The sequence below is a fragment of the Gorilla gorilla genome, chromosome 11, assembly GCF_029281585.2.
Source record: "Gorilla gorilla gorilla isolate KB3781 chromosome 11, NHGRI_mGorGor1-v2.1_pri, whole genome shotgun sequence".
Taxonomy (NCBI): Eukaryota; Metazoa; Chordata; class Mammalia; order Primates; family Hominidae; genus Gorilla; species Gorilla gorilla.
The window spans coordinates 83573917-83590075 of NC_073235.2; the positions used below are offsets into that span (position 1 = coordinate 83573917).

At 35.8% G+C, this 16159-nt stretch overlaps 1 long non-coding RNA gene across 1 annotated transcript in view; it reads left to right on the forward strand.

The window, feature by feature from the left end:
• Positions 1-4252: 4252 nt before the first annotated feature.
• LOC109025902 (uncharacterized) overlaps positions 4253-16159 on the forward strand; it is a 126151-nt gene continuing 114244 nt past the window's right edge. The window contains exons 1-2 of the long non-coding RNA XR_010129508.1: positions 4253-4328; positions 15852-15900. This is a non-coding gene — a long non-coding RNA (uncharacterized lncRNA). The remainder of the gene's footprint in view (positions 4329-15851; positions 15901-16159) is intronic.

The window sequence follows — 16159 nt, forward strand, 5'->3', positions numbered from 1 at the left end:
AAATGCCATGGAAATCTGCTTCTTCTAGCACTCTAATTTTAAATGAAGCTAAATGTTATGTATAATTTCAAGATACAGATTGCTAATTTCATTCTATTTTAAATACTGTATGCATGAGAAGCTTCTATGTTCTTGCAGAATCCATCTTTAACCAGAATCGAAGCATAATTTTCTAAGTAACTATGGAATAGTTAATACATTAAAATATGAATCAGAAGCATCATAGGCATATTTTGAACCATATAGTCTTCTAAACCTACGTATATGTATGTGTGTGTGTGTGTGTGTGTATTCCCTATCTCAGAATCAACACCTTAGTTACTTTTCTGACAAATAAAATATAGTCAGAACATAATCTCTCTTATTGCTCCTACTGATAAATTATTTGCATCTGGCTTACTTGTAATTTGGTGGCAAAATCAATGTTTGGTGAAATGATTCTGAAAACTTCAGGGGCACTATAGTTTTCATTTCTTTACATGATATGCTATTATTAAAGAACCAGTCATTGCCAGAATTCTACGTTAGTTCATCTTCTGAGAATATAATGGGATAAAAAAAGAAAGAAAGAAGTTCATATCTAATGTACATGGAGTTTTCTTCTCCAGTCTGATAATTCACTCAAGTAACATGCCTCAGATTCCACTTCCAGGCCCACCCTTGCTCGTCTCTGCTCAATACCAGAAACTAGAGTTGTGTGTCATCCAAGTTTTTCTAATTTTTTATTTTTTCAGCAGGTATCACTGTGTGCCCACCATGTGCATGAATAAAGTCCTATTTCTGGGTGGCTACAGCCCAGTTGTGAAGATAACACATAGATGTGAAATATTGAATAAATAATACCACAAGTCAGTATACATTTAAATATGCCAAAGGCAGAAATTGTTGAGGAAATTCACTTCTGAAAACTCTTAACATAGTCTGTAAAGCTTAATATTCGCCAGTTGTTCAATTTCCATTGTTATTTACAAAAATGAAGCTTTGAATTAAGGAAAAAAAAAGCACCATCTGCCTACCCATGCAATAATGCTTGGTTTTATTCCCAAGCATATCAACCACTGGCTTGGCATTTTAACTAACTGAAGTAATTTTCTCATTAGAGGAGTGTGTCTGTGTCTACAAAATGCATTTTTCCTGGTTACTCATTTTAGTATTTCTGCTCTCTAGCTCTGCCTATGCTGGACTTGAAGCTTTCTGTCTGTAAGTACAGCCACCTTGTTAAATGATTCATACCTTCTAGGTACCTCAAGTGCAGACTATACCTGATGCCCCTTCTTTTCCAGTTACTTATTCAATCAATCCCATCAATCCTTTTATTAATTGATTGTTTAGTCAATATTTATATTGAATGCCTATTTTCTGTGGGCACAAATGGCACATACAGGCCTTTAAAGATACAGAGAAATGTAGAGTATACCTGCCCTCAACTACATTTCAAAGAAAAAGTGCATATAAAAATATTCTGTCTGGGCTGGATGTGGTGGCTGATGCCTGTAATCCCAGCACTGTGGGAGGCTGAGGTAGGTGAATCACTTGAGCTCAGGAGTTAGAGACTAGCCTGGCCAACATGGTGAAACCCTGTCTCTACTAAAAATACAAAAATTAGCCGGGTGTGGTGGCACACACCTATAACCTCAGCCACTCTGATGTCTGAGACATGGAGAATCTCTTGAACCAGGGAAGGTGAGGTTACTATGAGCAGAGATTATGCCACTGCACTCCAGTCTGGGTGACAGAGCGAGACTCTGTCTCAAAAAAAGAAAAAACAATCTGTCTTAAGTAGAATTTTCTAAGTGTCAGAGAGAATGTTACACATTTATTCATTCAGTCCATCAATTTATTTAGCAAACATTTATATTTATTGAGCATTGTGATATGTCAAGCATTCTGACTCACTGGAGATACAAAGATGAATAAATCATATATGGTGCCTGCCTGCCTTATGTGAATTTAGAGTAAGTTGATACCATGGTAGGCTAGAACTTTGTTCCTCAACGTTTGTCTGAGAACCAGGAGCATTGGCATCACCTAAGAGCTTCAGAAATAAATAATTTTAGGCTCCATCCAGATATACTGAATCAAAGTCTGCATTTTATTGAAGTGCCCAAGTGATCCAAAGTGAAGTTTGAAAATCACTGGGCTAGAAGGATTATGGAATGCTTTTGTGGAGGAGCTGAAATAAGTAGATATCATCAAGTTTTATTAAAAGAGGAAGGAAGACTTGTTAAAAAGGATTGGATAAAATCTGAAATCTAATTTAGGATATGGGGTTTTCAGAGCTGGTTGGGAATGATTATTCAAACAATGATGGGAAATGACCCAATAGTTGGTTGATGATCCAGAGGGAGAGTAGTGGTGATAATGTATGATAATGTGGCACTCAAAGCTTAGAGAAAGATGAGTGGTCTAGATTCTAGACTCTAGAAGTAGCAATGGGATACTGATGGTGATGCAGTGGCTAAAGGCCAGATTTTCTCATCCCAAGCATGTAGAGGTAAACACTCATATTCTCACAGGTGATATTTAAATTAACTTTTAGGATTTATATTTTTTGAATCCTAAAATTACAGTGAAAGTCAATAAGTGGATACAAATCCAGCTAGTAAAATGTTTTTATATATGCCAGTTTTTTTTCAAAATACATTAATTTATTGGACCTTAAATATGAGGAAAAAAGGAGGTAATCTTAATGGAGAAAGGCTGTTTACATTTTTATCTACAGAGTTATGTCTTCATAATCAAGAGAAGTCCCACACAAGATTGTGAGAAAATGAAGTTTATCTGTAGTGGCTTTATGTACTTCAATCATCTTTTTGTTATCTTCCTCTCAGTTTTTGTAATCCAACACAAGGAAATGAAGACACCATATGGTCAGAAGTCAATAAGGGTAATATTGAGGGAATGGTGACCTCCTCAAATGCATTGGTTTTGTTTTTGCTTGAGACAGAATTTTGCTCTGTCATCCAGGCTGGAGTGCATTGGCGTGATCAAAGCGCACTACAGCTTCCCATGCTTAAGCTATCCTCCCATATTAACCTCTCAAGTAGCTGGGACTACTGATGCGCACCACTATGCCTGGCTAATTTTTTAAGATTTTTGTAGAGATGAATTCTCACTATGGTTGCCAGGCTGGTCTCAAATTCCTGAGCTTAGGTGATACTCCCACCTTGGCCCCCCAAAATGCTGGGATTACAGGTGTAAGCCACCACACCTGGCAAATGCATCATTTTGAATCACAGGATCTCAACTGACTTCTGTCCTCCTGTGAAGTCAAGTCCTCCACACAGGGATACTTCCCCTCACGGGTTTGAAAGAATTTAAGGCGACAGTGCTGTGTAACCTTATGACAATCATAGACAAGGTACCTTTGCTCACTGGGCCCTTAAGACTGCCTCCGCAGATGATTTCATTTCTGAGATGCTTTAAAGTGACATCCATATCTCCTGTTTTTTTTTTTTTGACATCTGTTAGTGTGGCTTTAACATATTCAGTGTGCTTTAAACACATGACTTATCTGCGCACAAACCTGAGCTGACAGGGAGAAGCCTGCAGCTCTCCAATAAATGACAGACTTAATCAGTGAGACATAGAGCCTAGAGCAGTGTCTTGGATAAAGTCTACCTTACAAAACTCAGAGACAATCAGAATACTTTCATTGCTAATGTTTCAAATGTTCTGCACAATGATAAATTATTTTTTTTCTGAATAGAGTGCTTTGAAATAACTTGAATGGTAAATCTAGAATTATATATTCTTAGCCAATAATACTTCCTAAGTATAGAAAGCTGGAGAAGTAAATGGGGCTACACAGGGGTTTGGAAAAAAGAGTTTGCTAGCTAGAAGTAGCGTCCCTCAGTGAAGTTTTATAGCAGACTTAGAAGGTTAATTATCTAATAAGTTGGAATGCTATTTTCAAAGCTAAATTATTTTATTGTAATTCAGATAGATTATGTTTCGGGATAAACTTTTTTTACATAGCCACAGAAAAGTCCTATCATGAAATAAATTAGCTATATTGAACATTAGTAAAGGTACAGTGTTTAAGGGATAATATTTTTCAGTACTTTGAGTTCTACAAGTAAAGGTGTTTGTTACACTACAAATATGAGTTAAATGGCAAATGAATATTTCACTGATGGCAAATCTTCAATATTTAATGGTAGATTTGATATTTTACTTATAAAGCTCATCTGGAGCCATGTACCGTATAGTAAATTACTCAAATGATTGATTTTTTAAAATATTGTTTTAGGTCAAAAAATAAAAGAAGATGGAAGGAAGGATGTACAGAAGGAAGAAAAAAAAAAGAAAGAACCTGTGACTATGAAGTAAGAACAATTTTCCTCATTTGTATTGAAAATTCTCTTTCATTCCAAATAGCAACAGCACTGGCTTCATGATTCCTTCTAAAGAAACTGTGGCTGGTGCAGTGACTCACTCCTATAATCCTAGCACTTTGAGAGGCCAAGGCCAGCAGATCACTTTAGGTCAGGAGTTCGAGACCAGCCTGGCCAACATGGCAAAACCCCTTCTCTACTAAAAATACAAAAATTAGCTGGGCCTGGTGACGCGCCTCCCAGCTACTCAGGAGGCTGAGGCAGGAGAATTGCTTGAACCCAGAAGGTGGAGGTTGCAGTGAGCCAAGATTGCACCTAAGAGCCAGACTCTGTCTCAAACAAACAAACAAACAAACACAAGAAACTATCATATCATGGCCACAAACCTTTGAATATATGTGTTCCAGTTCCAATGTGTTGTCCCAAATAGGTTTCACTGTTCTGTAGTTGGTTTCATGCTTACATGCTACTTAATTTTAACAATCACTTATCGATCATTATTTCTACAATGAAAGCCACGCTATATATGTGAGTACACTATCTATATTATTACCAATAATATAATTTTTAGCTTGATTTTTTTCATGTAGGAAAATGAGAATTTATAAAATAACAAATCATATAATTAGAAACTATAGAGTAGAATATTCTCCTTTATTCCTCAAAAGATAGCTGCATTTTAATAGAAATTTCATTAGGATTAACAAATATCACTTCTGAAAATATTAAGTGTAGAGTCAAAAATTATTTTTCTAACGTTAAAATTAGTTTCATATTTTTTTCCTAAATATGTTGAGATCTCAAGTACTGTCAGCTCTATATTTTGTTTCTCTTTTAGCTCATATTTTGTTTTCATTCAAACTTCTTTGCCACCACATGAGAGTACCACCAGTGAGGACTCAAAATAGCTTTCCCAGTTAAGGAAAAAAAAAAAAAAAGTGAGAGCTGATGGAATAGCTGTTTAGTGACTGGCTACTTGAGTCCAGCCCACGGAAGAGAAAAGTGTGGTAGCAAAAGTGGCACCACAGAAATGATTATCAGTGAAAAAAAAGTCACACATCATGTGGCCTCTGTCTGTTAATTTAACATGATGCATTTGAGTGTAAAAATAATGGGCTGTGTCAGCCTTACTAATTATCTATGCTTGTTCTAGAAGTCAGGATCATGAAATGCCTCCAAACCACATGATTTAACAGGCTATTTTAGACCTTTACTTACAAATCTCTAAGCAAGCAATTGGTAATCCCATTGGAAGGCTCTTCTGTAGTTAGGGATGCTGTACTGAGCTGGACTTGAATAACACCAAAAGTAGCTGCAAGATGGTGGAATAACTGATTTTCCGTAGTGGGTTCTTTAGCCTGGTAGGACAAGTTTCCTAGTTAATGAAACTGTTTTGATGCTGAAGCACTTCCCTATCTCATACTGCCTCTGTTTGTCCATTATAGTTTAAATATACTGCATTGTTCTTGCAAGTTCATAGTCGAAATGTATATATTTTGTAATGTATATATATACATTAAAATGAATATATATTTAAACTATAGGTTAATAGTGGAAGCAAATTAGCCTATTATAACTACTTACATGTGCTTCTTTGGTGTCATCTTTAACATGAACTTTAGAAAGCAAGAACACGGTCAGGAGATCGAGACCATCCTGGCTAACATGGTGAAACCTCGTCTCTACTAAAAATACAAAAAATTAGCCAGGCGCGGTGGCGGGCACCTGTAGTCCCAGGTACTCGGGAGGCTGAGGCAGGAGAATGGCGTGAACCCGGGAGGCAGAGCTTGCAGTGAGCCGAGATCGCGCCACTGCATCTGGCCTGGGCAAAGAGCGAGACTCCGTCTCAAAAAAAAGAGAAAAGAAAGCAAGAACACAAGCTGGCCAGATAGTGCTTCAATATTGGAAACTATTAACACCTGAGAATTTACTGGCGGACCATTTTAAGAGGGAGAGGTTTGTGAATGGGATGCTATGTAGAAAGACCTTGCCATTGAGGGCCATTTTTTTCTAATTCTTCTAGCAAGCTGGTCAATGTGTGCGTGTGTGTGTGTGTGTGTGTGTGTGTGTGTGTGTGTGTGTGTGTGTGTGTGTGTATACAGTCATATTTACATTTCGACTACGAACTTGCAAGAACATGTCTTTGTTCATAACTTCCCTGGATCTTGGCACTATGTTGGGTACCCAGTGACTCTGTAATGCATGTGTATGAGGGGTAGATGTTCTAGTGAAAGCACATGAAGATTGGGATGAGAAGCCTGGGTTTCAATTCTCTTTGATGCTTACCACCTGTGTGACCTGGGTAAGTCACTTAACCTCTTCAAATCTCAGTTTATCACCTCTAAAAGAACTATAATATCTTTTCTATTTCTAACATTCTAATTTGTTTGAAGATCAAATTTGATTATGAAAATAGTAATAATAAAATGATCTTAAGTCCTCTATTATTATTAATAACAGTAAGTAAACTTTAAAATATGATCTAGCCTTATAAATTTTTAATATTTTATGATCCTTCTTACAAAGTTTAGAGGAGCATTTTCTTGCTAATATTTTCTATGCCTCTACATTTGTATGTAGTATCCAAGGAATATAATCTTTTTAGATCATTGTGGAAAGAAAAATCGTTATTAAGGAAAGAAAGTGGGAGCTTGGTTAAATATCCAGGTTCACCTGCCATCTAAGAGTTATGAAACAATATAATCAGATGAAGACCATTATTTATATAGGTTCTCCCCATTGTAACTAGATTGATAACCAGATTTAGATATGCCATTTCAATGCATGTCTCACCAACATGAAATAATTAGTAAATTAATATACATCAATAATGCTTCTTTACTTTTTAACAGTAAAAGCTAATTGTTCAGCTAATGTCTGCATTAGGTAAGCCACTTAACCCACTCAAACTTCAGCTTTATTCTTATAAGGTGAGAAAGTGGCATTGAATGATCTCTAAGGCCTTTTTGGCTCTGAAAAGATTTGGATTTCTGATCTTGTGTGTCTTTGAGTATGTCATAAGTAAACTATGCTTTCACATCAGGAAAATAATCATTTTAAACTATCTAGAAGTTATTCTTACATTAACTTATTCACTTCCATTATAGCTCTTATCACAGCCTCTAATTATCATGTTTATTTATTTATTTTCCTGTTTAGGGTTTGGCCTTCTGTGAGACCTGAGACTGTCTTGATCACAGGTGGCCAATGCCCAGAACAGGGAGCACCTGGCATATAAAGGAGGGTCCAGTAAATATTTGTTGAATTAAGGAATGAATGAATTCAACTTTATCTCCAGGGTGCTGTGTCTTTATTCTTTATAATAACATCACTGGGAGTTCAGTAGGATGTAGTAATGGTTGAATCTACTATTTATGTAAAATAATTAATAGAGGAAATGATTAAATCTTTTGCTTTCTATGTATGAGAACCATCTATAGTTTACTAGTTTATGGCTTTATTACTTTAGCTTATCAAGAGTGGGATTTTCATAAGAAAGTTGTTTATGTATTTGGTTTCTTTAACACTAAATTTGATTAGTTATTTTGTATCTAAAATTTATGATTGGCTGTCATACTTGAGTACATTGTAATATCTAGATACAGTCTTACATTAGGTAAATAAATTTGCCTGTTATTGGCATGTATTTTCTTATGACAGAAGAATGTTTGTCACCATTAAATGAGAATTGTAAATTTTAGAATTCATTGTGAATAGCAATATGTCTTGAAATTTCCTATTGAGATATTAGAATATACATACTTTTCCACACCTCGCTCATGTAGTTTCCCATAAGATAAAAATGTTTGAAAATCTTGTCATTTATCCTTCACAAACTGACTGAATTACTTTGTCAACATAGATTCAAGTTAAGGTCAATCTGGTTGCTATTTTCTCAGCTTTAAACTGGTTGGAATAGTAGATCTTTATTTGTAAGACATTAAACAGTGAGCATCACCAATGAAACTTTTCTCCCAGTGAAGTAAACATTTTCAAATTAGAAAAAAAAATCAAATTACTTGGGAATACAGAGTCACAAAAATCAGTGACAATTGAGCCTGTTATGGGACTCTCTAATAATAAGTCTCTTGAAAAATTAAAAAGGGCATTATCTTTCATTGTCATTATTTATATACAATAGGAACTAGTTTTTCTAACAATGCCAGTTTCATCGATGAACTAACAATTTTTCTTCATTCAAAAGCTGTCAAGTTATGGTGGAGTGTAACTATGACAGTTTGTTAGAGGCAAACATTTGTAGCTTTCTTTTCTTTTTTTTTTTTTAATGACTTGTTCCCCAGTAGATCTGGGAACCATTCCTGACAATAAAGCTAACCCTATGTGTGTTTCATAATCACACTTGAGATTACAAATTAGCCAAGAGGTAAAAACAAAGCCAGTGAGACATTAAGGAACACAGGCTTTGGTGACATGGCAGAGAAAACAGGACAGAAAATAATTTACTTGCCTGTAAGACATTTGTAGTGCCTTGGCCACTGTGGACAAAATCACTCTTCAGTATATCCTTGCTGTGTAGCAAGAGTTGAACAAGAGACTCTCATCATAAACTTGTTTTACTATCACACCTGCATGTATACATATTTATGTGATACTTTTATTTTGACTATTTTTGAACTGCAAAACATTGCATATTAATTGGGTAAAACTGGTTTTGAATTGTCTTTTTAAAACGTGCAAATTATGGTTTCAAAGTGACCCGATAGAGGTGCAAATGAATGTTAGCACAACATTTCTAAAATGGAATTATTTTAAATATATGCATATAGATATGAATTCAGAATTGGTCTACTTCATTATTTTGGTTGAGGGTTTACTGCCTTAAAATGGGAAATAAATGTGTGAATTCTATCAAGGGTGTGAAATTCTCCATTTGTACAGACTGGAAACTTGGTAATAATTATGAATATAGCAATAGCAGAAATTATACAAAAGTTTAGCAACATTTTAATTTTAAATGCAAGTATTTCAAGAGTTTAGAATCTACTTGGAGAGGTTTCCTTGCAGTCTTTGATATTAAAAAGAGATTTCTGAACAGCCTACAAATCTAATTTTCTTACAATTTTAAAACAGAAAATTGCATTGACTCACCTTTTCTATTTCTAAAGCTGCTTATTCAAAGTGTGTCTGAATCTGATAAACCCATGAGCCCCAACTTCACCCAACCCAAGCAAAACTTAGCCTTTTCTCTCTTCTCACATCAGTGGACAATGGGCCTCAGCTGCAGGGAGCATTAGAGAAGCTTGCCCAGTCTCGAGGCCAGCTGGAAGGCCAGCTTCCCTGCTTGTCAGCCAAAGAGACACTTGGCACTGAGTTACCTTAGGGCAGAGGTTTAACGTGGTTTGAATGAAGCTTGGATTTTGAAGTATCTATCTCTTTAGGTTGATGTCACTGGGAGTCCGAGACCCCTCTTTCATTAACTGGCTTCTCACATAGATGGCAATGATGACAGAAAACAGCCAACCACTAAAACAGTTGGTCCTTTTTTTATTATTTGTAATTTTGTCTATTTGCATGAGAGCCTGGCAGCATATGGCCTGATGAATTAAAAAAAACAAAACCCTGTAAACTGTCATCTGCTGGCCAAAGCCTCCAGCTCATGGCATTAGCAGGGGATAGTGCTGCTCCACCTGCCACTTGTCTGGAGGGTGGGGGAATAAACTGATGACCTACTAGGCTTCCACAGCCAAATAGCACTCAGGTAATGCCATGATTTAATTCCTAACAGTACTGTCAGAAATGACTAGAAGTGGTAACACCCACTGTTTCAATAGTAAATCTGATTGGCAAGCTACCTGATCTCTGCCCTACCTAATATTCTACACTAATTATACCCTATCAGACCAGCAGGAATTGTGAGGGAGCAGAAGTGCTTCTAATCCAATGCACACAGATCAGTTTTGAGTAGAAATACATAGAGATGTACACTCACATGATCATCTCAGGATAAAAGGGAGTAGCAAGTATACTTAGGAAGAAACAAACACCTTCACAGTGCATCTATTTACTTAATTATACACTTGATCTTTTCAAAGTCAAATATTGATATGCTTTTTGGATTTTTGTATTTCTGAATTAGCCATTTTCTTTAAACACAAACTTGGGGAAAGGGAATTTATCGTATTATTTATCTTGAGAACTAAACCTTTCTTTGGCTAAAATAAGGAAATTACAATTATTTGTTAATATCTTATAATTGAAAACAATCGCTAACCTTTTTTTCTCTCTGTTATTTTGTGTGTATTTAACTTATGATTATACAGCATCAACAAACCATACAAGTATATACACAGAAACAATGTATAGGCTTTCATTATTTAAATGGATTGGTGTAAAAGTAAAAAATAAGTCATTCAAAATTCAAACTGAGTCTGCTAACCCATTTTGATCTAGTCGAGAAATTTTTTCCCTACATTTTAATATTGCTAATTACATTTACACTACAGGCATGAATCAGCATCGCCAGTGATGACTGCACATCTTTAGTATAAATGCAAGAAAGGAGGAAATAATTTGGGAGTAAAAGCTTCTATGACCTTTTCACGTGAGGATTTTCTTGATAAGCCACAGCAGACAAATCTAGCATTGTGAGATTGGGCAGATAAGACAGCAAATCCTTGCTAATCCTAGGTATTGCTGTCTCACTAAGTCCTAAAACAACAAACAACAAACAACAAAACCCCTATGAGGTAGGTAAGAGGGAATTTAAAAATATTTAACAACCAGTAGAAAGGGGACTGACCAATCAGGATGGCAGCACTGGAGTAGAATCCCAGAAGCCCCTTTACTTGTTGAAGCATTGATGCTTTGGTTCCTGAATTTGGGGAGGTCAAAGGATTCTGGTATAGAATGGGACATGAGGACTGGTGGGCTTTCATAGCAGCTATTTACCAATGTATGGAAGTGTTTCACTGTTGGTTAAACAACATGGCAGTCAGTACCTCTGAGTGCTGGCTGAACATCAGTCCCAGAGGCAGGCCTTATTTTACAGATGAAGACATTGTGGCTTAGAGAGGTAGATTAACTTGTTCAAAAATCATCCAGTTAACAGGAAACAGAGCCAGGATTTGAATCCATATCTATCTTGCTCCAAAGACTGAGTCCAATCTTTTTTACTAAGATTCCCTCTGAGTAATGTGGATAAAGACATCAGATACACCCTAGCAAGTCACAAAGATTGAGCGAGAGCAGAGAAAATCTATTTCAAACTCAACCGGTTCTTTGATATTAGAGTGGTACATGTTCCTACATGTAATTGGTAGTTAATAAGTTTGTTAGAATAAAATCTTTTTTGCTGCACTTCTACATAGAGAGATGTGTGTAAAACATATGCAAGTCATCTTTTTAGATAAGATGCAATTGTAAATAAGAGCAAGATACTATTTTTAAAAAGAAAAACACCCTCTGCAGTACTCTGTAGTATTATTTGTTTACAGCTGAGGTAATTTAAATTGAACCAAACTAAGTGATCAAGTTTTGCTTCAACTCAAAATGAATATAAATTACTAAATCTCAAATTGTAAAGAAGATTTAAAGCAAGGGTGTGCAATCTTTTGGCTTCCCTGGGCCACACCGGAAGAAGAATTGTCTTGGGCCACACATGAAATGCACTAACACTAACAATAGCCCATGAGCTTAAAAAAAAATCGCGAAAAAAGATATCCTAATGTTTTAAGAAAGTTTATGAATTTGTGTTGCATAGGACAAACTTGGTTTAAAGTTTTAAGGTTTAAAATGTTCATATATAGATGTGAAATTTGTGTTGAGCAGTAACATGTAGTAAGTGCTCTGTGATGGTCGATTTCTTCCTGATGAAGTAAAAGAGATTTTGCAAAGTAATTGCAAATTAATGCTAATCAAGATTTCTTCCTTCATATGATCAAGATGAGACTATAAATACACGCGAATATATAACCATTCTATTTAGAAAAATAAGATTTCACTAGATAAAATGTAAGTAGTGTATGAACAGATATGTCCCTAGATTATGAACAGATTTTGTTCCAAATATTTACTTGAATTCAGCATTCTGGAATTTTATATGCAAATTTCTATACATAAAAATGAAATGAGTAGATATATTCCTCAGTTTTACTAGTAAAATTTATTTTACCTATACTGTACTTCAACAATAGAATGAATTCTATTTTAGGTCCTATTCTCCATGTAGTATATTGTTAATAAGGGAAAACATTCTGAATTTTAAATGAATTTTCTGGAACACATTTGGTTTCAGACCTCTGGTCTTGACATAAAATGAATAAACTGAATACCCACAGATTAGAGCACATCCTCCTATATTTTCTCAGAAATAAGACAAAGCTTCATCAAGTAAGGGGCTGAAGGATGAAGTTATTTACTTAGATTTACTATGGGTTTCTAGGACAACTGTTTGAAAAACTGTAAATCTAAGTGATTCAAATTCTGACTATCAATGTAGATCATAGCACTTAGAATTTAGGAGCTGGATGGAACTTTAGATATGATTAAATTCAGCATGTCATTCTAAACTGAACAAGCTGAATAACAACTCTTTCTCCTCCCTCTTCATTTAATTCATAAGCACAGGTTAGGGCCAAAGAATATCCACACCTTTGCCTGGCCTATTTTACTTGTTGGTAAGGTACAAGGTAGCCATATAGCAAGACAGTTACAGTTGAAGGCCCTGTGACAAGCAATGCTTATCTTTCATTACAACTTTCTTTCATTAAAGCATCCATTGTTACCAGAGTCTACTCATTGTGCAAATATTTCTTGAATTTCTCTCCTTTGTGCATGATCCCAGTTGATGGGTAAATATAGAAACCAATAAAATGTGGTTTTTATCCTCAAGAAGATTATGTTTTTGGTGAGAAGATACAAGTCTTCTTCAATTCAAGAGTTTAATAAAGAAAGTAAATACATGCTTGCAAAATAAATGATTCAGTTGAGCTAACACAAGCTCAGAGGAGGGAAAGAATGCTATATGGTAGAATTGAGATTGACTGATGACCCATGGAAAGGCAGGATCACTGAGGCTGGGATCTAAACTATTTGATTAAGTGTGGATGAAAATGAAACAAAAGTACAGAACGTGGGATAAAAAGAACTCAATACCAGTTGGTGATTTATTGGAAAGAGTCAATGAGAGGGAGAAGTACAGGTTTCATGTGTGAAACCTATAGTAAGCCACACTAATTTTCTAACCAGTTGAGTAGAGGCAGAAATAGCCTGATATAGTCAAAATGGCCTTGGACTTGGGGACGGAGGAGTTGTCAGGACACAGAGGTTCATCTCTTTAACATACCAGAAATACAATTTTGAATAAAATGATCAACTTCTCTTATCTAATGTTTCTTGAAATGTGAAACAAAAGGTTTGAATTTAGTATCTAAAGTCCCACCCAGCACATGATTTCTAAGTGCTTGGATTCAATTTTGATGAAAATAGAGTAGTGAAGCAGCTGCAGAACAAAAAGGAGAAACCTTTTCAGAGGACCAGAAGGAAGCTGGAGTGGTTGGTGATATACTGGGAAGTGATGCACTAGGTAGAGAAATCAGTGAGTCTTGAGGGGCATTTTGCATTTGGAAATGGTATTTGGGTCTGACCCAAGACTTTGTATTGGTACCTTAGATCCCCTTCTGCTAAGCATACCTATTCTTTAGTTACCCTTTTCTCTCTTTCCCTGTCATAGCTCCTCTACCCCAACTGGATGCACCCAAATGGTAGAAGGTAGAATAAGGGGGAGATGCTCTGCTTCTCTTATTATGGTTGTCCGTGGATCTCTTGCTTTTCCCCTTTTGATTTGAGCATTTTGAATTGCCACCAATATTGGCAACTGCAACTGTGCCTCTTTGGTTTGTATGTCCAAGGCCAATGATATAATAGCTATATCCTTCGAACCTGCCCAGACATACCTAGAGAAAACATTTTCAGGTATCTCTAGGTAGGTGTGAGCTAGGAGGAAGGTTAGTTAGGAGCAGAGACCAAAAAGAGATATAATGAATGCAACTCTATGAATCACAAGGGAAAAAGTCTCTAATTGCAGAAGGAGCAGTAACAGTTTTAAGCTGGAGAGCCTGGGTTGGTGCCCAAAGCATTTCTTTGTTTGCCAAAAGCTGCCTCAATGTGGTATTTCCATCAACACCTATTTGTTGAGAGCCTACTCTGTGCCAGACACTATTATACAGGCTGTAATTTTCTATTGGCTCTAAGCCATTCTGATACGTAAAAACATAGTTTCCTCAAAAGGGATTAGTATTTTATAATCTAGTTCAGCTTCATGTGTTAGCACTTAGTCTGAATATTTGCCATTGTGAAAATATGCAATATCTATGTATTTTTCAGACATGAGCCAAAGTATTGAAAGCACTTCAATACTTTTCATTAACATTGTTCTTCAAAGTGTTCAATCTTTAACCAAAATATTTCTCAAGAAGTATTTCATGGATATACTTGTTACTTATTTTTGTTCTCTGAAAGAAATGCCTCCTGATGTTAAAAATCATTTTGCTAATATCTCAGTCTTACTCCTTTTTAGAGTCCTCTACACTCTATCAGTATAGAACTAGCTACAGTTACTCCTTTTTAGAGTCCTCTACACTCTATCAGTATAGAACTAGCTACAGTTACCAGAAAGTGCTGTATTGTTTTGTGCCTCTGGATCTTTGAATATGCTAGACTCCCAGCTGGGAATGCACTTCCTTGCATGAAAAATGACCACACAATATTCTTTACCACAGTTCAAGAATCAACTCCTTTGATCAACTCTTTTACCCTAATTAGAATGCCCATTTCCCCACTTGAGGCCCAATGTATTCTATATAAATTCCTATTGTTGTAATTCTCACATAATATTCATAATTATTTGTCCAGTTTTCTTTTCCCATCTTGTGATTTCCCATAAAATCATAAGATTTTATGAACTTATTGAGGACAGAGATTATGTCTTATTTGTGGTTATATCCTCAGGGCACAAAAAAGAGAAACTCAATATATGTTCAGTAAATTCATTGAATGAATAAATGAATCAATGAACAAACAAGCAAATGCCATATGCATGCATACATTCAACTCCTAGGAACACATTGTACTGGTATTTTATATCTTATATTTATTTATAATATATAAATAAATATAAGATAATAAATATAAGACCCTTTCCTGAAGATACTTCTAAGAAGGATCAGCAATACATTATATGGGATGCGTATAATGGTTCCTGGATAATATAAAGAAAGAAGGCTTTCCTTTCTCAAAAAGGCAGTCTGTTATAAAAGTCTTTGTAAATTGAAAAAATTTTTTTTGAGAAGCAGAACCCTGTAGTTAAAGAAAATTCAGCAGCCTAAATTCTTTACTACATGTGTGGGTATAGTGAAAACATTTAGCTATCTGATATTACACTATCGTTGACTTCTCAGTTTTAGTATTCAGAGAATGACCTGAACTTAGCTGTGTTAAGTTGCTTGCTCCACAGGAAACCACCTCTGTAACTGTTGCTTGCTGCTTTCTCTTTAGGCAACACCCAAAGCCACTGTCAGATGTCATGGAGATGAGACCTCACAAGGTAAGTGCAAAGAAAACAGGAACAAATACATTTTCAAACAGAACTTGGTGAAAACATTGGCCCAAGAATGATAGGAAGCACCGCCTTTTGGGGTTCCCTATTTGGGCTGTGGAAGGGACATATAGCCCTGTTTTATATGGAATCATATATGGTGTGAGGGAAATGAGTCAGATCCTGGGTTCCCAAGTGGCCTATCTCAGACAGAAGCAGGCTATGTTGTCTAGACAAAAGGAAATGCTTTGTTTTTTGAGGGAATGTT